The sequence below is a fragment of the Schistocerca americana genome, chromosome 8, assembly GCF_021461395.2.
Source record: "Schistocerca americana isolate TAMUIC-IGC-003095 chromosome 8, iqSchAmer2.1, whole genome shotgun sequence".
Taxonomy (NCBI): domain Eukaryota; kingdom Metazoa; phylum Arthropoda; class Insecta; order Orthoptera; family Acrididae; genus Schistocerca; species Schistocerca americana.
In genome coordinates, this window is record NC_060126.1 from 454767713 (window position 1) to 454789478 (window position 21766).

The following is a 21766-nucleotide window of genomic DNA, read 5'->3' on the forward strand; positions in this document are numbered from 1 at the left end:
GTGAATGGGGAGACTGGATGGGATCATCGTTTCCGGAGAGGACACGGGGGAGTGCTGCCAGTTCAGGGAGTTCTGGAGTACGGCACTGGACACTGGAAGGGCTGGACGCAACGGCGCGGCGGATGCACGGTCGGCGGAAAGACTTGGTTACTGGAGTAGTTTGCACGTGGTCGCGGAGAATGGTATGGGGTGCCATTGGTTACACGTCACGGTCGCCTCTTGTTCGCATTGACTGCACTTTGAACTGTGGACGTTACATTTCAGATGTGTTACGACCCGTGGCTGTACCCTTCATTCGATCCCTGCGAAACCCTACATTTCAGCAGGAGAATGCACGACCGCCTGTTGAAGGTCCTGTACGGGCCTTTCTGGATACTGAAAAGGTTCGACTGTTGCCCTGACCAACACATTCTCCAGATCTCTCACCAACTGAAAACGTCTGGTCAATGGTGGCCGAGCAACTGGCTCGTCACAATGCGCCAGTCACTACTCTTGATGAAGTGTGGTATTGTGTTGAAGCTGCATGGGCAGCTGTACCTGTGCACGCCATCCACGCTCTGTTTGACTCAATGCCCAGGCGTATCAAAGCTGTTATTACGGCCAGAGGTCGTAGTTCTGGGTACTGATTTCTCAGGATCTATGCGCCCAAATTGCGTGAAAATGAAATCACGTGTCAGTTGCAGTATAATATATTTGTCCAATGAATACCTGTTTATCATCTGCATTTCTTCTTCGTGTAGCAATTTTAATCGCCAATAGCGTAAATCTTATGCACCCTTGCAACAACAAAATCTGTATCAACTGAAAATCTCTAAAATGGCGTACTAATTTTTTTTCGGTAGTGTGTGTTGTTCAGGAATGACAAGACGAGGGTGTATACTTAGAAAATCCTAGAAGGAGTTACCGAATGCATATGATTAAGGTGTCGAAGTAACGGATGTTCAAAATTCACGGTACTCTTGCGCGCTACCTGTCTGTACCAGCGATGTAATTACATTCAAAATTTGCATAGCGCTTACGGGCAGATCTTTCACCTTACCAGTTCCCAGAGTATTGAAGGCAATTCACACTGACGACAAAAATTCTGTTCAGCGCTGCTGAATGTTCACTGCGGAAATATTCCTGCTCTGTCCTTCGTAGCAGGGACCACGTCCCCCCGAATCATCAGAATTACGAAACTTCTACAGATGACGCAACTGTGATGCAAACTGCAGCGCTCCAGATTATACTAACGACCGTCGTCTGCGATGTGTGCGTCTGTGTGTGTTTGGTAGTCGGAGCGGTGGTACGTCGACAAGAGAGGGCTCGCCTTGGACTGTCCCGAAGATTTACGAGGCCTAATTGTCAATTGTGTCACAACAGCGCGGCGCTCAGATTTGATATATCTGGTCGGCGGACGGGCTCCGGTGGCGGGCGCGCTGTCGCCACCAGATGCCTATCGGAGGTCCGCGAAGAATGACGGCCGCTGGGCTGCGCTGGACGTCCGGTCCACTTGTCCCACCCCAAACCCCCCACCCCCCAGCACTCGCACGATCGGCCCCTTTTAATATAACATCAACACAATTCGATTATGTCGGAGCGGAACAGCCCGCCTCCTACCACCACCGCCCCTCTCCAGATCGTAACCCGCTCCACAACCCTGCCCTCCCTACTCCTACAACTCCCCTTCGATCTCGCTACATCTCGAACCGGGGCAAAAAAAAAAGAAAAAGAACAATGCTCGGGTCGACGCAACGCCTTCTTCACATGATAAGCTCGCCCAGCGAAGGAGACTCGGAAGGCTGTCGGGAAACAACAAAAGAAGAACAAAGAAAAAAGAAAACATCCACCAGAAGCGATGAGATAAAAAGAAATAACTGAGCGAGCATTTGGAGTATGAGGTTCTCGAAATGATTGCTTCTGTCCCGTCCTGTATATATACATTCTTTCGCCCCCTTCCCTCTCTCCTTTTTTTTAATTACACACATCTATCATGGGCGCGTCACTAGGGCCGACGTCAGATCGATCTTCTTCTGTTTCTGTCCGTGACGTCACGGGAAGCCCGGTAGCAGTCTATTACGGCGGCTACCGATACGCGCCGAGCCGCTGACGAGGTACAGTCGGGGCCTCCGCCGCCGCAGCCTGTACCCTAACGGCAGGTGCGACGGGACCTGTACAGCTGAACCAAATACGGGCGCTTACAGTCCTGTCTCGCCTTACGCGCTGCGTTTATGGTGACACAACAGCTAATACTCCCGCAAAATCTACTTATACTGGATGTTAATAGTGGTCTAGGGGTGGCGTCTTTGATTCATAATCAAAACATCTACGGTCCCGGGTTTGATCCCCGCCACTGCCTAAATTTTGATAAATAATCAGCATTGGCGGCCGAAGACTTTCGGCATAAGAAGTCAGCATCATTCTGCCAACGGCCTTGTCAAGGAGGGCGGAGGAGCGGATAGAGGTTCAGGGCACTCTCTTGTCCTATGGGTGGGAAATTGCCCTTAAACGCGGGAGAATCAGCAATGATCAACGACATGAGATTGCAGAAAGCAACGGAAACCACTGCATTAAAGACACGTGACGTGTATCCACAGGACATGTGGCCTGTAATTGAAGAAGTGTCATGATGATCTCTCCATTGGCAAAAGATTCCGGAATAGTCCCCCATTCGGATCTCCGTGAGGGGACTGGCAAGGGGGAGGTTACCATGAGAAAAAGATTGAATAATCAACGAAAGGATAACGTTCTACGAATCGGGGCGTGGAATGTCAGAAGCTTGAACGTGGTAGGGAAACTAGAAAATCTGAAAAGGGAAATGCAAAGGCTCAGTCTAGATATAGTAGGGGTCAGTGAAGTGAAGTGGAAGGAAGACAAGGATTTCTGGTCAGATGAATATCGGGTAATATCAACAGCAGCAGAAAATGGTATAACAGGTGTAGAATTCATTATGAATAGGAAGGTAGGGCAGAAGGTGTGTTACTGTGAACAGTTCAGTGACCAGGTTGTTCTCTAACGCGATAGATACAGCAATAAGGAATAGCTCAGTAGGCAGTACATCTATAAAAAGGGCCGTCACAGAAGTTGGGAAGGAAAACATAGGTACAAAGAAGGTAGCTGCGAAGAAACCATGGGTAAAAAAAATGGCTCTGAGCACTATGGGACTCAACTGCTGAGATCATAAGTCCCCTAGAACTTAGAACTACTTAAACCTAACTAACCTATGGACATCACACACATCCATGCCCGAGGCAGGATTTGAACCTGCGACCGTAGCGGTCGCGTGGTTCCAGACTGTAGCGCCTAGAACCGCTCGGCCACTCCGGCCGGCCACCATGGGTAACAGAAGAAATACTTCAGTTGGTTGATGAAAGGAGGAAGTACAAACATGTTCCGGGAAAATCAGGAATACAGAAATACAAGTCGCTGAGGAATGAAATAAATAGGAAGTGCAGGGAAGCTAAGACGAAATGGATGCAGGAAAAATGTGAAGACTTCGAAAAAGATATGATTGTCGGAAGGACAGACTCAGCATACAGGAAAGTCATAACATCCTTTGGCGACATTAAAAGCAACGGTGGTAACATTAAGAGTGCAACGGGAATTTCACTGTTAAATGCAGAGGAGAGAGCAGATAGGTGGAAAGAATACATTGAAAGCCTCTATGAGGGTGAGGATTTGTCTGATGTGATAGAAGAAGAAACAGGAGTCTATTTAGAAGAGATAGGGGATCCAGTATTAGAATCGGAATTTAAAAGAGCTTTGGAGGACTTACAGTCAAATAAGGCAGAAGGGATAGATAACATTCCATCACAATTCCTAAAATCATTGGGGGAAGTGGCAACAAAACGACTATTTACGTTGGTGTGTAGAATATACGAGTCTGGCGATATACCATCTGATTTTCGGAAAATCATCATCCACACAATTCCGAAGACGGCAAGAGCTGACAAGTGCGAGAATTATCGCACAATCAGCTTAACAGCTCATGCATCAAAGCTGCTTACAAGAATAATATACAGAAGAATGGAAAAGAAAATTGAGAATGCGCTAGGTGACGATCAGTTTGGCTTTAGGAAAAGTAAAGGGACGAGAGAGGCAATTCTGACGTTAGGCTAATAATGGAAGCAAGGCTAAAGAAAAATCAAGACACTTTCATAGGATTTGTCGACCTGGAAAAAGCGTTCGCCAATATAAAATGGTGCAAGCTGTTCGAGATTCTGAAAAAAGTAGGGGTAAGCTATAGGGAGAGAAGGGTCATATACAATATGTACAACAACCAAGAGGGAATAATGAGAGTGGACGATCAAGAACGAAGTGCTCGTATTAAGAAGGGTGTAAGACAAGGCTGTAGCCTTTCGCCCCTACTCTTCAATCTGTACACCGTGGGAGCAACGATGGAAATAAAAGTAAGGTTCAGGAGTGGAATTAAAATACAAAGTGAAAGGATATCAATGATACGATTCGCTGATGACGCCGGCCGCGGTGGCCGTGCGGTTCTGGCGCTGCAGTCCGGAACCGCGGGACTGCTACGGTCGCAGGTTCGAATCCTGCCTCGGGCATGGGTGTGTGTGATGTCCTTAGGTTAGTTAGGTTTAAGTAGTTCTAATTTCTAGGGTACTTATGACCTAAGATGTTGAGTGCTCAGAGCCATTTGAACCATTCGCTGATGACATTGCTATCCTGAGTGAAAGTGAAGAAGAATTAAATGATCTGCTGAACGGAATGAACAGTCTAATGAGTACACAGTATGGTTTGAGAGTAAATCGGAGAAAGACGAAGGTAATGAGAAGTAGTAGAAATGAGAACAGCGAGAAACATATCATCAGGATTGATGGTCACGAAGTCAAAGAAGTTGAGGAATTCTGCTACCTAGGCAGTAAAATAACCAATGACGGACGGAGCAAGGAGGACATCAAAAGCAGAGTCGCTATGGCAAAAAAGGCATTTCTGGCCAAGAGAAGTCTACTAATATCAAATACCGGCCTTAATTTGAGGAAGAAATTTCTGAGGATGTACGTCTGGAGTACAGCATTGTATGGCAGTGAAACATGGACTGTGGGAAAACCGGAACAGAAGAGAATCGAAGCATTTGAGATGTGGTGCTAGAGACGAATGTTGAAAATTAGGTGGACTGATAAGGTAAGGAATGAGGTGGTTCTACGCAGAATCGGAGGGGAAAGGAATATGTGGCAAACACTGATAAGGAGAAGGGACAGGATGATAGGACATCTGCTAAGACATGAGGGAATGACTTCCATGGTACTAGAGGGAGCTGTAGAGGGCAAAAACTGTAGAGGAAGACAGAGATTGGAATACGTGAAGCAAATAATTGAGGACGTAGGTTGCAAGTGCTACTCTGAGATGAAGAGGCTAGCACAGGAAAGGAATTCGTGGCGGGCCGCTTCAAACCAGTCAGTAGACTGATGACCAAAAAAAAAAAAAAAAAAAAAGTGTTTTATATACCGTAGTTACAAGTATTCTTCTGACACCTTAAGCTTCCTTTTCCTTACACTTCGAGATAGTGACTGAGTTCAGCCCACCATCTTCGCACGTCTGCAGGATGTCCCAAATCTCTAAGAGTCAAAAATAGATAGGTTCAAGTGCGTTATACACTGAGTATTCTAAGGTACAAAGCAAGTGTCGAAAATGAGATCAGCTGATAGTGAGTGTATACTGTAGTGTGTGTAACATGTGCCCTGATTGTGCAGCGGCGTGGTTTATTTGTGCTCACTGCTCACATATCTCAGTAGACTACACAGATCTACAGCCTGATCTGAGACAAAGAACAATATAATTCATTCAGGCGAAGATATACAAGGTGCAGAAGTTTGAAACTGGAATTTGGTTGCATAATTACATGTCAGAGACAGTAAAGGACTTGGGAGAGCAGTTGAATGTAATGGATAGTGTCTTGAAAGGAGGATATAAGATGAACATCAACAAAAGCAAAACGAGGATAATGGAATGTAGTCGAATTAAGTCGGGTGATGCTGAGCGAATTAGATTACGAAATGAAACACTCAAAGTAGTAAAGGAGTTTTGCTATTTCGGGAGCAAAATAACTGATGATGGTCGAAGTAGAGAGGATATAAAATGTAGACTGGCATTGGCAAGGAAAGCGTTTCTGAAGAAGAGATATTTGTTATCATCGAGTATAGATTTAAGTGTCAGGAAGTCGTTTCTGAAAGTATTTGTATGGAGTGTAGCCATGTATAGAAGTGAAACATGGACGATAAACAGTTTGGACAAGAAGAGAATAGAAGCTTTTCAAATGTGGTGCTACAGAAGAATGCTGAAGATTAGATGGGTAGATCACAAATCTAATGAGGAGGTACTGAATAGGATTGAGAAGAAGAGGAGTTTGTGGCACAACTTGACTAGAAGAAGGGATCGGTTGGTAGGACATGTTCTGAGGCATCAGCGGATCACCAATTTAGTATTGGAGGACAGCGTGGAGGGTAAAAACCGTAGAGGGAGTCCAAGAGATGATTACACTAAGCAGATTCAAAAGGATGTAGGCTGCAGTAGTTACTGGGAGATGAAGAAGCCTGCACAGGATAGAGTAGCATGGAGAGCTGCATCAAACCAGTGTAAGGACTGAAGACCACAACAAGAACAACAATTACATGTTTGCATTTTGATACTGATAAACAATATTTCATTCAAAATAATCTCCATTGCTATTTATACATTTCTCCCCCGTCTCCGGCAGCCTATGAATGCCCCGCCAGAAATGAAACAGTTCTTCTTTTGAAGCGAACCAGTCAGCGAGCCATTTTCGTACATTTCCATCCGAATTGAAGCGTTGCTCAGCGAAAGTGTGTCCCAGTGATGCAAATAGATGATAATCGGACGGAGCAAAGTCTGGAGAAAAAGCTTAATGCCCTAGTATTTCCCAACTGAACGTCTCGATCGTTTCCCTGACCCATTTTGCTGTAAGTTCTGGAGCGTTATGATGGAACAATACGACTTTGTGTTGCCTTTCTCCATATTTCTGTCGTTTTCCACGCGAATCTCGATTTAAATCGATCATTTGCTGTTGGTAGCGATCACCAGGTTTTAGCAACTAGATGACATCCTTCTGATCCCACCAAACACAGAGCGTTGTCTTCTTACCAAAGAGATTTGTTCTTGCAGTGAAAGTGGATGGTCTGCCTGGATTCACGACGCTTAGGAATTCTAAAAATATGTCGATTTTTCATCGCCTGTCAATAGTCGTTGGAGGAACGACTTTCTATTGTATCTGGCGAGTAGCATTCCACAAGTGGCCTTTCGATTTGCTGTCTGTCTTTCATTCAGTTCAGACAGAACCCATTTTCCCACTTTCTGCACCTTTCCTATAGCTTTCAACCGAAGAGAAACGGCTCTCTGCGTCCAATTCAATTGTTCCACGAGTTCCTGTCGAGTCTTCATCCAATAAGGCCAGCAATTCGTTGTCTTCCAACTCTTTCGGTGCTTTCCCGCACTTGGCGTTTCTAACGTTAAAATCACCACGTTTGAACTTTTCGAACCACTCGAAACACTGTTTTCCCAAGAGCATGTTCGCCGAAAACCTCGACAAGCATTCGATGCGATTCTGCAGCAGTTTTCTTCAAATGATAACAGAAACCTATGCTGACCGCAAATCGCAGTTCGTAGGTACCAAACTCGACATGTTTGTGGGTTCGTAACAGATGCCGATGTATGGAACTTGGGTTACTGTGTGTTGACATTCCACGTCAGCGGTTACAGGAAGCAGATGGCGCTGCAGACGCGGTCTCACGGGCCCCACACTGACGGCTAGCACCATTTACAGGGAAATTCCGGTTTCATTCTTCTACACTTGCTGAAAGCACTATGCCGCAGTGGTGCCTAATCTCACATCACGTCCTTTGTACCAGTATTGGAGATACAGCGGAAACTTTGCAGTGACAGTTGGCATGATTTCGCTTCAATCACGGGAGATTCCGGTAATATTTCTACCTCCTCAACATCGTCACATCTTCTTCACGTGAATGCGGCAGTGAGGAAGATGTTCATCACATTTTTTTCAGCTGCCACACGAGCCTTAAAGAAACTACGAAATTATTACAGCATCTGATGATTTCTGGAAATGCTTTGCAAGCAAACATTAAAACCTTTTTAGCAACACGAAAGTTTACAAGATTTTATAACACATGGTCAAATAAGAATATAGGAAAAGAGGATCATTTTACATTATAATGTATTAAATATGTTAATTTACTTACGTATAACAGATAATTCTTGTTGTTTTTTATGGTCTGAGATTGGCAGTATGGATGATGCCCAAAACCCATTAAAAAACCTAAGTGTATAGGACGTATGCCCAAACTGTTCTCGATGGACAGTTGATCTGTTGTAAGTTTGTTGTACACTGAAGTTTTAGATCAACTAGCTAAATGAGGTAATATTATCGAAAATTAACTGTGTTATATTACACAGCGAATCGTCAAAATACTGCCACGAAGTCTGCACTGAATAAGAAGCTCACTTTTCTGACACACAGTTCTAGGTACAAGTGTTAACGATTATCAGTTTCTTTCACTATTTAGTTCACTCAGACTGTACATTCTCTCTAATAGTAAGCGACCACATCGAACCAATGACTTCCGAATACAAAGTACGACTGGAGTCAGTCTGTTTAGTAGATAGAGAATTGATAATGAACCCATGCCTGTGAATAAACCGTGTTACTGTAAAATATGTTTGGAGATCGGATCGCTTTCAAATATCCCGCACACAGCGCATACAATGAGCTCTGACGTGTGTGCTCTTCAGGAGCACTTGGTACGGGCACTGTTTTTAGTGGTCATCGTCGGGTTCTCTTCTATGTGACGAAGGATGTCCTTCTCATAGCCGAGAATGCAGTGCGTCCGTTGGTAACCACAGTCAGCCACTTTCTCGAAAACTATATCGGATGTCGTAGTTGCAACAGTGAATGTCAAAGAACACCTCTTTTCAGTTTGTGCGCATACTGTGAAATTGGCTGTCTTAAAATGATCCAATCCTCAAATAAACTGTTCGAGTACGTGGTGTTGTTGTGCTCTTCAGTCATGAGACTGGTTTGATGCAGCTCTCCATGCTACTCTATCCTGTGCGAGTTTCTTCATCTCCCAGTACCTACTGCAGCCTACATCGCTCTGAATCTGCTTAGTGTATTCATCTCTTGGTCTCCCTCTACGATTTTTACCCTCCACGCTGCCCTCCATTACTAAATAGGTGATCCCTTGATGCCTCAGAACATGTCCTACCACCTGATCCCTTCTTCTAGTCAAGTTGTGCCACAAACTCCTCTTCTTCCCAATTCTATTCAATACCTCGTCATTAGTTATGTGAAGATTATATGGGTATCCATATAATCTTCAGCATTCTTCTGTAGCGCCACATTTCGAAAGCTTCTATTCTCTTCTTGTCTAAACTACTAATCGTCCATGTTTAACTTCCATACATGGCCACACTCCATACAAATACTTTTAGAAACGACTTCCTGACACTTAAATCTATACTCGATGTTAACAAATTTCTCTTCTTCAGAAACGCTTTCCTTGCCATTGCCAGTCTACATTTTATAACCTCTCTACTTCGACCATCATCAGTTATTTTGCTCCTTTACTACTTTAAGTGTCACATTTCCTAATCTAATTCCCTCAGAATCACCCGACTTAATTCGACTAAATTCCATTATCCTGGTTTTGATTTTGTTGATTTTCATCTTATACCCTCCTTTCAAGACACTGTCCATTCCGTTCAACTGCCCTTCCAAGACCTTTGCTGTCTCTGACAGACTTACAATGTCATCGGCGAACCTCAAAGTTTTTATTTCTTCTCCATGGATTTTAATGCCTACTCAGAACTTTTCTTTTGTTTCCTTTACTGCTTGCTCAATATACAGATTGAATAGCATTGTGGGGAGGCTACAACCCTGTCTCGCTCCCTTCCCAACCACTGCTTCTCTTTCATGTCCCTCGACTCTTATAACTGCCATCTGCTTTCTGTACAAATTGTAAATAGCCTTTCGCTGCCTGTATTTTACCCCTGCCACCTTCCGAATTTGAAAGAGAGCATTCCAGTCAACATTGTCAAAAGCTTTCTCTATGTCTACAAATGCTAGAAACGTAGGTTTGCCTTTCGTGAATCTTTCTTCGGTAAGTCGTAGGGTCAGTATTTCCTCACGTCTTCCAATATTTCTACAGAATCCAAACTGATCTTCCCCGAGGTCGGAATCTACCAGTTTTTTCCATTACTGTTGTTCCTGTAGTCGTATAACAATGTGTGCGATATCGTTATTACAATAGGAAATGTCAAAGCACCCTTCTTTTCAAAAAATGGCTCTGAGCACTATGGCACTTAACATCTGAGGTCATCAGTCACTTAGAACTACTTAAACCTAACTAACCTAAGGACATCACACACATCCATGGCCGAGGCTGGATTCGAACCTGCGACCGTAGTGGTTGCGCGGTTCCAGACTGAAGCGCCAGAACCTCTCGGCCACAACGGCCGGCACCCCTCGTTTCAGCTTGTTCGCGTACCGTGAAGTAGGCTGTTCTTAAATGATCCAATCCTCAAATTAACTGTACGAGGACGTGGTGAAAAGTAATAACTCCGAATTTTTATTTGAAAACTCGTAAAGCTTGTAAATGAAAAAGACGTTATGCTTCATGTCTACATATGTGCAACCGTCTGCCGATAGACGTGCAATATGGCGCTGTTAACGTCGGTGCGTGAGATACTGCGTGCTGTAAGCGAGTTTCGAATTCGTAGAGTTCGTCCACACATGGAGTACCCTCTCCTGCAGCACGACAATGCCACACCACAAACGAGGACTGTAATATCTGCAACGATCCGACGCTCTGGATTCACTGTCATCGATCATCCTCCATGCAGTCCCGCCTTGGTACCACCAGATTTTCAGCTCTTTCCAAAATTTAAAGAACTCCTTTGGGGACTTCACTTTGACATTGATGAAGTTTTTCAAGCAGAGGTTAGGTTGTGGCTCCCTCAACAAAAGCAATTATTCTACAGTGACGGTATCAACAAACTGATCTCTCGTTGGGAGACTTCTGTGCGTCGCCAGAGTGACTATTTTGATAGATAAATGGGTACACGTGGAGAATATAGATGTAGAGCTTAAATAACGTTTCCACTAGGACTTATGTACTCAACAGCCGCAATAGTAGCACTGTAAACAAAGAAAATGGCAACTGCGATGGTAAGAGGTTTTAAATCAATTTTTACAGCAAATCGATTTCAGTCAGTGCGTGACCATCTACAATGCTAAAAACGTATAAGTCGTAAAGTCAGACATGTAGACAATCCACTCGGACTCAACTCCTCTGACCCTACCCTCCTCATGTGTATCTTCACTGAGTCCACCTCCTGCATCGATCACCTCCTCTCAGGGGGAGCCCTGATTTTCAACCGCCGCCACCCCATTGAGCCGTCCCATTCCCCTCCTCAATCCTACCACTGCCAACGCTGTACAACGACCACCTCACCCGAAACTGACAGCCCCCCCCCCACCCACCTGCCCCTATTGTAAAGTCTCCCACTTCCTTAAACAGTGTCCTAACCTCGCCTCTCCCACTTCCTGCAACACCTGCAACGAACCCCACCCCACCTACTCTTCCAAATGCAAAGCCAAACTCCCTCCCACCAACCCTGAGCTCACTGTCCCCATTCCCCCGACAGACCAGCCCATCCGCCCCAACAATTCCCTCCGCCCTTCCTCTGTGACGGTAGACTTCATCCAATTCCTGACCATCGCCCTGCAGAATATCCACCCCTTCCAGTGCCCCCACACCCTCCAGCATCTTTCCCTTGCGACCTGCTCTGTTTTCCATTTAAATACCTGTGCCACCTGCTCCCACAAACAGGCCTACTTTACCTTCACCTGTCTAGACACCCTCTTTTAAGCCCCTCTCTCCTCGCCCTGTTTCCTTGCCCCCTCCCACCTTCTGGTGCTTCAGCAGTACCGTCTCCTCTACCTAAACATTCGCTACCTCTCTGCCAACAAATACCTCTATATGCATACTCTATCCCAGCACCAGGTCGACTCCTTCATCCTTAATGAAACCTTCCTCCAACCTCACCATGTTGTCCACACCTCCCTCTGTATCCTTCCCCTGCCTGAGGTGGGATCACTATTGGCCTCCTCAAGCATCTCCCTGTATGGTCAAAGCCCCTACTCAATGATCTGACTGAACACCTTCTCCTCAGCATCTTTTTTCCCTCCCTCACCTTCACCCGTAACACTATCTACACCCGTCCTGCATCTCCTCTCCTGTACGACTTCATTTCCTGTGTTGACTGTACCTTCTTCAGCTATGTGATTGCCGCCAGCCTCAACATCCATACCCATGACCCTGCTACCCTTCGACGTTGGCATCAGTTCCTTGCCAGACTCTGTGGTGACCTTGTTCCTCTCCCACAACAAACCCATCCTGAAAGTAACTCTACCCCAGATGTTATCCTCACTTCTCCCAACTTCCTTGATCGTATCACTGTGGACATCTTTGATCCAATTAGTAGTGACCACCTCCCCATCCTTCCCACTGTCTCCTCTGCCCATGGCCCCCCTGCAGCCACCCACCCAGCTGCCCCACCAAAGTCCATCAATGTATACCGCCTTCTGACTGGGTTGCCTACCAGGAATCCGTTGCCTCACAGGTCGAAAGCCAACCTCTCACCTTTCAGTGGCCCACTGACATCACCTGTGCCTCTTCCTTCCTTCAGAATACCATCACTGATGCTGTGGCAGCCCATGTCCCCAACAGACTCATCCACCTTCACCGCCCTACACTTCCTGCACAAGCTGACCTCCTTCTTCATGAATCCCGCAGGATCTGCTGCTTCTTCCTCCGCACCTGTGACCAGGATACACTCATCTGCCACTGGTAATTACAGGGACACGTCCGGAATTTCCTTACAGCAAAGAAACGCTGGGACTGGCGCCAGACATGCACGAACCTCAACGCCACCCTCCTCTAAGTACTAGTCAGCCTTCCAGCACCTTACTGGTCGCCATACCTCCCCAAATTACCCTAATCTCCACGACAATGGCCCCTTCCCTGACAAACTTAGTAAGGCTAACCATTTTGCTTCCCACCAACATCTACTCCATTCCTGATGATCCCAATTTTGATTATTCCCTTTTCTCCACCGTCATGGACCGCACTGATACCTCTGTCCCATTGCTCACCCCTAGTTTCCAGTACTTGGATCAGTTACCCCTTCAGACATCAACACTACCATCACCACACACGACATCACACTTATCCTCTGCTCCAAACACATCACGCCCCTGGTCACGATGGTGTCACATATTGCCACCCCAAGGAATCCCCCCCCCCTTCCTGGCTGTCTTTGCTACCCTATACAATGTCCTCCTCTCTACTGGCTTTTATCCCCACCTGTGGAAGACATCCTGTGACCTGCTGTTCCCTAAAACAAACAACCCCCCTCTGATACCTCTTCCTATCGTCCCATCTGCCTCACCTCCATGTTCAGTAAGGTCTTCTAGACCATCCTTTCCTGCCATATTCACCACCACCTTAACCAGCCCCACCTCTTTCCCCTTACCCAGTGTGGCTTCCGGCCTTCCTTCTCAGCTGACGACCAGCTCCTTAACCTAACCAAACTTCTTTCCCTCCAACTTAACTCCCATCACTCTGCTATTTTGTTTCCCTTGATCTCCAGAACGCCTATGACCATGTCTGGCATCCCGGGCTCCTCTTCAAATTCCAGACCTATGCTCTCCCTATCAATTTCGTCTGTCTCGTTGCTTTCATCATCTCCTGTCGTCCCTCCTATGTCACTATCCACAATTCCAACCCCTATACCTTCTATCCCTCCGCCAGTGTGCCCCAAGGCTCCATCCTTTCCCCTCTTCTCTATCTTCTGTACACTGCCCAAACTGCCCCCACCTGTTCACCTCCTCCAATTTGACACCGCCTTCCTGCCCCTTTATCCTACCCTACAACGGTCTCAACTTACCCTCCAAACCCGCTTTGACTAGTTCACCGATTGGTGAAACCAGTGGCCCCCTCCACGATCCAGGCGATCATCATAGGCTGCACCAACCATTCCTTACATCTCCATGATTTCTGCCTAACCACTTATGGTCGTCCTGTCCACTCACTCCTACCCTCAAATACCTTGGCCTCACCCTTGACTAACACCTCACCTGGACTCCTCATCTCCTTACAATTCAACACAAAGCCCACAACAAACTCTGCCTCCTGAAACTCCTGTCCAGCCGGACATTGGGACTGCATCCTTCCAGCATCCTTCACACCTACAAATCCTTGACCCACTGCACCCTTTGTTACGCCAGTTTCACTTGGATTTCCGCCCCTCCCATATTGTATAATGCCCTCCAAATCCTAGAACTCCATGCACTCACCCTTGCCTTCCATATCCACCTTCCATCCCCCATGCACATCCACTACAACCTCATTCCCTTCCCCCACCTTCTCCTTTTCCTTGAACATACCCGCACCCTTTATATTGTCTGCCAATTCAATCCCCCCATTCCCTGGTGTCCCCCTTCCTCTCCACCCCCAGCCCATTGCCTCGCCTTTACTGTTGTGTCCTCTGCCCATCTCCACACCCAATACCTCCTTTCCCAACACAACTTCCAGGATCTACCCCTCCTGGATGATGAGCTTCGCCCTGACATCCAGTCCTCCTACCAACTCTATCTTCCTCCTCCCTCGTTCGCAGGGCTCCCTCTCCTCCCCCCTTCCTCTGAGCGGCTTTCTCATTCCTACACCCCTCCCTCTCCTGTGCTCCCCTTCTGTGTCTCTGCACTCCCTCCTGCCTTGTCTTCTCTCTTCATCTCCCACACTGCCCATCTCCTGCCTCTTTGTGGGCTCCTGCCCCCTTTTTTCTCTTCCTCCCACCCCCAACCGCCACCACACCTTCCTCCCTCTTTTTTCCTCCTCCTGGCCTCCAGTCCCTCGACATGTCCCTCCCAGCAGTGTTTATTCCTCATGCATGCTCCATCGTTTCCAGTGGTTTTTTAAGCGTCTCGCTCTGTGTGATTTTTATATTGTGGCCATCTGTTAACTCGTGGTTGACTCCATTTATTTTAAGTACGCAACGAATTGCCAGCTGTGTTCTTTTAACTTTATATCGACTTTTTAACTGTCTACTTGTGCATGTCCTCATATTAGTGTATGTTTGAACTCCCATCGTCTTCATTTACTGTGTTTTTTGTGTCGCCCTTTTATTCTCCCCCCCCCCCCCCCCCCATAGGGGCAGGGGAATGAAATTACAGTAAAGAAAACATGGAGACCACATATAACATAGGCATAAATTGACATCTGTTGCATTACAATTACGGCGTGTAGTACATACCAAAGATTAAAGTCTTGAAGACACATGTAATAAAAACACATATTAAAACTTCAAAATGGCTTCAGTACAGAAGAACAAAGCAGCTAACGAACAAATTTTGAATTGAGGTTGCAAAACAATTACATGCAGCAAAGCTCTGAGTACATGAGATACGCATTACAGTGCCCTCTTTGGTCAAAATTTGGACCAAAATTCTGTACAAAAGAACAGTTAAAACCATTTAAAAATTTAAGACACAATCTTTTTGACCCTAGAAATCAAGAATATGGTTCATTGTAAAATACAGCAAAAAGAGAAATTTTCCTCTCTGACATGCCGATTATAGAAGCATCAACAGGTATTAACAAAGTTTATAAGACTGTAGGTCAACTAATAACAAGTGATAACTGTTGGCACACCACCATTTTACATTGATATTTATTTTTGCTCCACGTGTAAATGACGACTTCTAAACCAAACGAGTGCCGTGACTGACTGTGGTACTCTTCGTAGAAAAATACCATAAATGACCGTAATTATACAAGCGAACCCATCAGTGGAACGAATAACTACGTAGTTTGATATTATGAAACATGCAGAACAAGTTGCAAACGAAAATTATTAGAGCAAAAGCTTAACACATTGATTATAACATAACGGGGATTTTAAACTGCCTTTAGATGGCTGGGTGTTGTTGTGTGGTCTTCATCATCATTTTTCATCCCCATTAGGGTCGGTGGAAGGCAATCGCAAACCACCTCCACTAGGACCTTGCCTAGTACGGCTATGCGGGTCTCCCGCATCGTTCCAAAATGTTCAAATGTGTGTGAAATCTTATGGGACTTAACTGGTAAGGTCATCAGTCCCTAAGCTTACACACTAATTAACCTAAATTATCCAAAGGGCGAACACACACACCCATGCCCGAGGGAGGACTCGAACCTCCGCCGGGACCAGCCGCACAGTTCATGACTGCAGCGCCTCAGACCGCTCGGCTAAGCATCGTTCCCCTATGCTCTGTTAAGGAGAATAGGACTTCATCACCTTCTCACGCGAAACCAGTTTGCTGGGGTTCTGTCGGTTCTACTTGCCTGTCTGAATTGGTTTTTAGGCGCATTCCCACAATCCTCTGCTGGTTTACGGTTCAAAGAATATTAACAAATGATAAATCCCTTTTGCTAAAGTGGCCGATAAGTGGCTCTATATCCCTAGAAAGCAAGTGATTAAGTCACCAAACAATTGTAAATATTTTATCTTCTATGTACTCTTTTTACGTCACCTAAGCATTTACCGAAAACCGGCGGGGAGAGAGCACTAGAGCTTCAATAAATTTAAGTATAAAAAGTAATCGTTCATTTATTTGTACCTAAATGTAAAATGCAGCTCACTTATCAAACTTTTGAAACCAAGCGAACATTGATAGTTAATGCCAATATCAGAAGAACCATAAATCGTAATTTAGAAAATAACACATAAGTTTTGGAAATATTACATGTTCAGAAATATTCTTTTATTTAAGTCTCCTTGAAGATAATATAGGTTATTTGTCTCTAAAAAAGTTACCAATCCTCTTCATGGCTATTGTATAACCGAAAAGGCTAGCAAGTTCTCTACATCTACATCTACACCCATACTCCATGCCACTCTATCCTGTACAAATTCATCTCTTGGTCTCCCTCTAGAATTTGTACGCACAACACTTTCCTGCAGTAACAAATTCGTGATCGCTTGATGCTCCAGAATGAGCCCTATCAAGCGAACCCTTCTTTTAGTCATGTTGTGCCACGTGCTTCTTTTATCCCCAATTCTGTTAACTAACTTTTCATTACACACGATCTAACGACCTAGCCTTCAGCATTCTGTAGCACCACCAATTGTCAAAAGCTTCTGTTCTCTTTTTGTTTGAACGGTTTATCGGTTTATCGGCGATGTTTCACTTACATACAAGGCTACTGTCCAGACAAACATCTTTAGAAAAGATTTCCTAACACTTAAATCTATATTCAATATTAACATACTTCTCTTCTTCATAAACGCTTTCCTTGCCATTGTCAAACTACATTTTACATCCTCTATAATTAAGTCATCATCATTTATTTTGCTGTCCAAATAGCAATACTCATCTACTGCTTCAAGTGTCTCATTTCCTAATCTAATTCCATCAGCATCACCTGATTTAATTCGACTACATTCCATTATCCTCGTTTTGCTTTTGTTGATGTTCATCTTATATCCTTCTCTCAAGACAGTGCCCATTCCGTTCATCTGCTCTTCTAAGCCCTTTGCTGTCTCTGACAGAATTACAATGTCAAAATCAAACCTCAAAGTTTCTATTTCTTCTTCCTGAACTTTAATTTCTTCACGAAATATTTCTTTGGTTTCTACTACTTGCTCAGTGTACAGATTGAGTAACATGGCGCATAGGCTGCAATCCCATCTGACTCCCTTCTCAACCATTACTTCCCTTTCACGCCCCATGACTCCTATAACTGCCGTCTGCTTTTTGTACTAGTTGCAAATGTCCTTCCGATCCCTGTATTTTACCATTGCTGCCATCATAATTGGAAAGAGAATATTCCAATCAACAATGTCAAAAGCTTCTTTTAAGTCTACAAATCCTATGAAAGCAGGTTTGTCTTTCCTTATCCTGCCTTCTAAGATAAGGCGTTGGGTCAATATTCTCTCGCGTGCGCCAATATTTCTGGAGAACACAAAGTGATATTTCCCAAGGTCGGCTTCTACCAGTTTCTGCATTCATCTGTAAATAATTCGCGTTAATATTTTGGAACCATGACTTATCAAATTGATAGTTCAGCAGTATTTACACCTGCCAACACCTGCTGTCTTTGGCTCAAAGAATAGTTAATAGACTTGTCAGTCGGTCGATGAAATTAGTCACTTGCCCCATCAGTGATACCAGATCGTCTGCTATTTGCCTGAAAAGACCCTGATTCAGCAGTAGGACGGAACTCGAGAAGCCCACTCTGCCTTTAGAGGTGACGAATAAAAACATATAGAAAAACAAAAAAAGTGCAGTGTTCAGCTGTAAAATTCAGCCGAAATATCATAGCAAGAATCCATCTGCAAACCCGAGACATTGTGGAATTGGTTCAAATGGCTCTGAGCACTATGGGGCTTAACTTCTGAGGTCATCAGTGCCCTAGAACTTAGAACTGCTTAAACCTAACTAACCTAACGACATCACACACATCCATGCCCGAGGCAGGATTCGAACCTGCGACCGTAGCGGTCGCGCGGTTCCAGACTGTAGCACCTAGAACCGCTCCGCCACTCCTACCGGCCATTGTGAAATTATATCCCTAATACGCTGCTAAGAAAAAACTGTTTAACGCTGCACAATAAGCATATTAACCACAATAAAAATTATTATATCTTATATTTTAAAATTTAGAATATTTTTCCTAATCAATTTTTTTATTTGTGAATAATGTAGTTAAACGTCCAATAAAGTTCAGGCCTGTTACGTCAGTGCATATAACTGAAAATTATGGAAAATAAATAGTGCGACGCCTTATAAACTTTAGGAGATATGTGCACCTCAGTTCTGAAAAGTACAAGTTGCAGGAATTGTGAATTAAAATTTGAGTCATTTTAAATTGTGCCTAAACACGTTACTGAGAATATTCTTCATCCTTCTGCATTTCTTTATTCTCATGCTTCCTCTGGGTATTCCTTTCAATATTTCTTTCTTTTTGGCGAATGTACGATAATTATGTCTATGTCGACATATTTCAACAAAAATAACTATTAAATTCGTTTTTGTAGAATGAGATTACTACGGACATAAATGGTTCAAATGGCTCTGAGCACTATGGGACTTAACATCTATGGTCATCAGTCCCCTAGAACTTCTACTTAAACCTAACTAACCTAAGAACATCACACACATCCATGCCCTAGGCAGGATTCGAACCTGCGACCGTAGCGGTCACGCGGTTCCAGACTGAAGCGCCTAGAACCGCACGCACGGACATAAATACTTTTTCCACAAATGACAATATAATTCCTTAGAAATTGATTAAAAACAGTCGTTACCGCAATAAATCATTTATTTGCAATGGTTACCGGTTACTGTCGGAATGTGACCATCTTCAGAGCATTTAGGTAGGCGGTGTGGTTGAACAGAGCAGGTGTTGTGGATTCACGAGCGTCAACTGCTCGCTAGGCAGCCCTGGATGCCTCACGATGTGTCCTATCGATAGCTCTTTTACTTGAGTTGGGAAATAAATAATTTTTCTCCCTAACTCGATTCAATACCTCAGTACGAACGTAATTATCAGCATTCTTTTGCAGCCGATTTCAAATGCTTTTATTCTAGTCTTCTCTGAACTGTTTATCATTTACGTTTCACTTCGGTACAAGGCTACGCTATAGATAAATATCACGAAAAGGCTTCCTGACACATAACTTTATTTTCGATTCTAACAAAATTTGCTTCTCCAGAAACAGTATGCATCTTATTGCTTCTCTGCTTCCACAATCGGCAGTTATTTTGCTGCCCGGAAGGCAAAGCACAGGTATCACTTTTAGTGTCTCATTTCTGTTATGTCCGCATTATAACACAACAAATATTCCGTGATAACCAAATTTATTTGACCTTCTGTCACGCAAAACAAAACTTAAGTTCGACTACACAACACTTCGCTGGCTGTAGCGCCAAGGAGAAATCAGAGTCATTAGTAGAGAATACAAGTCCAAACCACTGCCAACCAGTCGCTACCGACGCGTCGCAAGTTTCCAGCCAGGGACGCCACAGTACGGTTCGGTCGTCGTGAATCCAGCAGCCGGGTAGTAACACACTCATCGGCGAAGATTGAACTGGTTAAACGGGCTCAGGGAGCTCGCTTAAATCCGCAGGTCCGGGCAATCAGAATATTGGTAGATGGCGCCCTTATACGGTTGCTCACTCTGGTGGCACGGGCAGCGCCACCAGGGTAATCCGTATCGACAGTGGTGTGTACGCTGCCGCTAACCCCGCGAAGACGCGTTCACTTGCGCCAGTTGTTGACATCGTGTGCGGCGCCAGCGGTACTCGCTGTGTGCCGCGCGTGTTGCAGCACGCCGCGCCGAGTTGACGGCTGTTGTGCGGCGGCCGATATCACAATTTCCATATCTAATTCCATCAACAAACACCTGCACAGCGAGTAAGGTAATCCAATGTCCAATTTTATGGAGTTAGACGGAGTTCATTGTGGATTTAGAACATAGTTCTGTGAATCAAAGAGTTTAGCACTCGGCACACGTAGAACGCAGTAATAAATTTTGATTTCAGCGCCGAACCGTCGTGGTGCGAGGTGAGTGGAGCCGCCCACCGGCTGCTGACAGAGCGGAGGATCGCGTGATCCACTGTGTGCGGCCCACCCCCGGCCCACCCCCGCCCCATCCCCGTCCCACCCCCAGACAGTGACGCGGGGCCCCGGAGCTCATCGCCCGCCGTCTGCCGGCAGTCACGCACGCTGATGGGCCGGCTGCCCCGTGATCACTCATCGGCGCTTTTTTCAGATCAACGGAATGGGCCCGCGGCCCTCGCCCGCCTACTTCACCTCGCTAGTAATTGGTGCTGGCGCCAGAGAACATTAGGCCAGCGTCAGCCTACACAGTGTGGTGTTTACAATATGTCGTCACAAACACTGGTTCAAGAAATGGCTCTGAGCACTATGGGACTTAACTTCTATGGTCATCCGTCCCCTAGAACTTAGAACTACTTAAACCTAACTAACCTAAGGACAGCACACAACACCCAATCACGAGGCAGAGAAAACACAAACATTGGAACGAGCATGAGCGCCGCCAGGCAAACTGGAACATATAGAACACCTTGAACTACTAGGGATGTTTGTTGTTGTTGTTGTTGTTGTGGTCTTCACTACTGAGACTGGTTTGATGCAGCTCTCTATGCTACCCTACCCTGTGCAAGCTTCTTCATCTCCCAGTACCTACTGCAACCTACATCCTTCTGAATCTGCTAAATGTATTCATCTCTTGGTCTCCCTCTACGATTTTTACCCTCCACGCCGCCCTCTAATGTTAAATTTGTGATCCCTTGATGCCTCAGTACATGTCCTACCAACCGGTCCCTTCTTCTAGTCAAGTTGAGCCACAAACTCTTCTTCTCCCCAATTCTATTCAATACTTCCTCATTAGGTATGTGATCTACCCATCTAATCTTCAGCATTCTTCTGTAGCACCACATTTCGAAAGCTTCTGTTCTCTTCTTGTCCAAACTATTTATCGTCCATGTTTCACTTCCATACATGGCTACACTCCATACAAATACTTTCAGAAACGACTTCCTGGCACTTAAATCTATACTCGATGATAACAAATTTCTCTTCTTCAGAAACGCTTTCCTTGCCATTGCCAGTCTACATTTTATATCCTCTCTACTTCGTCCATCATCAGTTATTTTGCTCCCCAAATATCA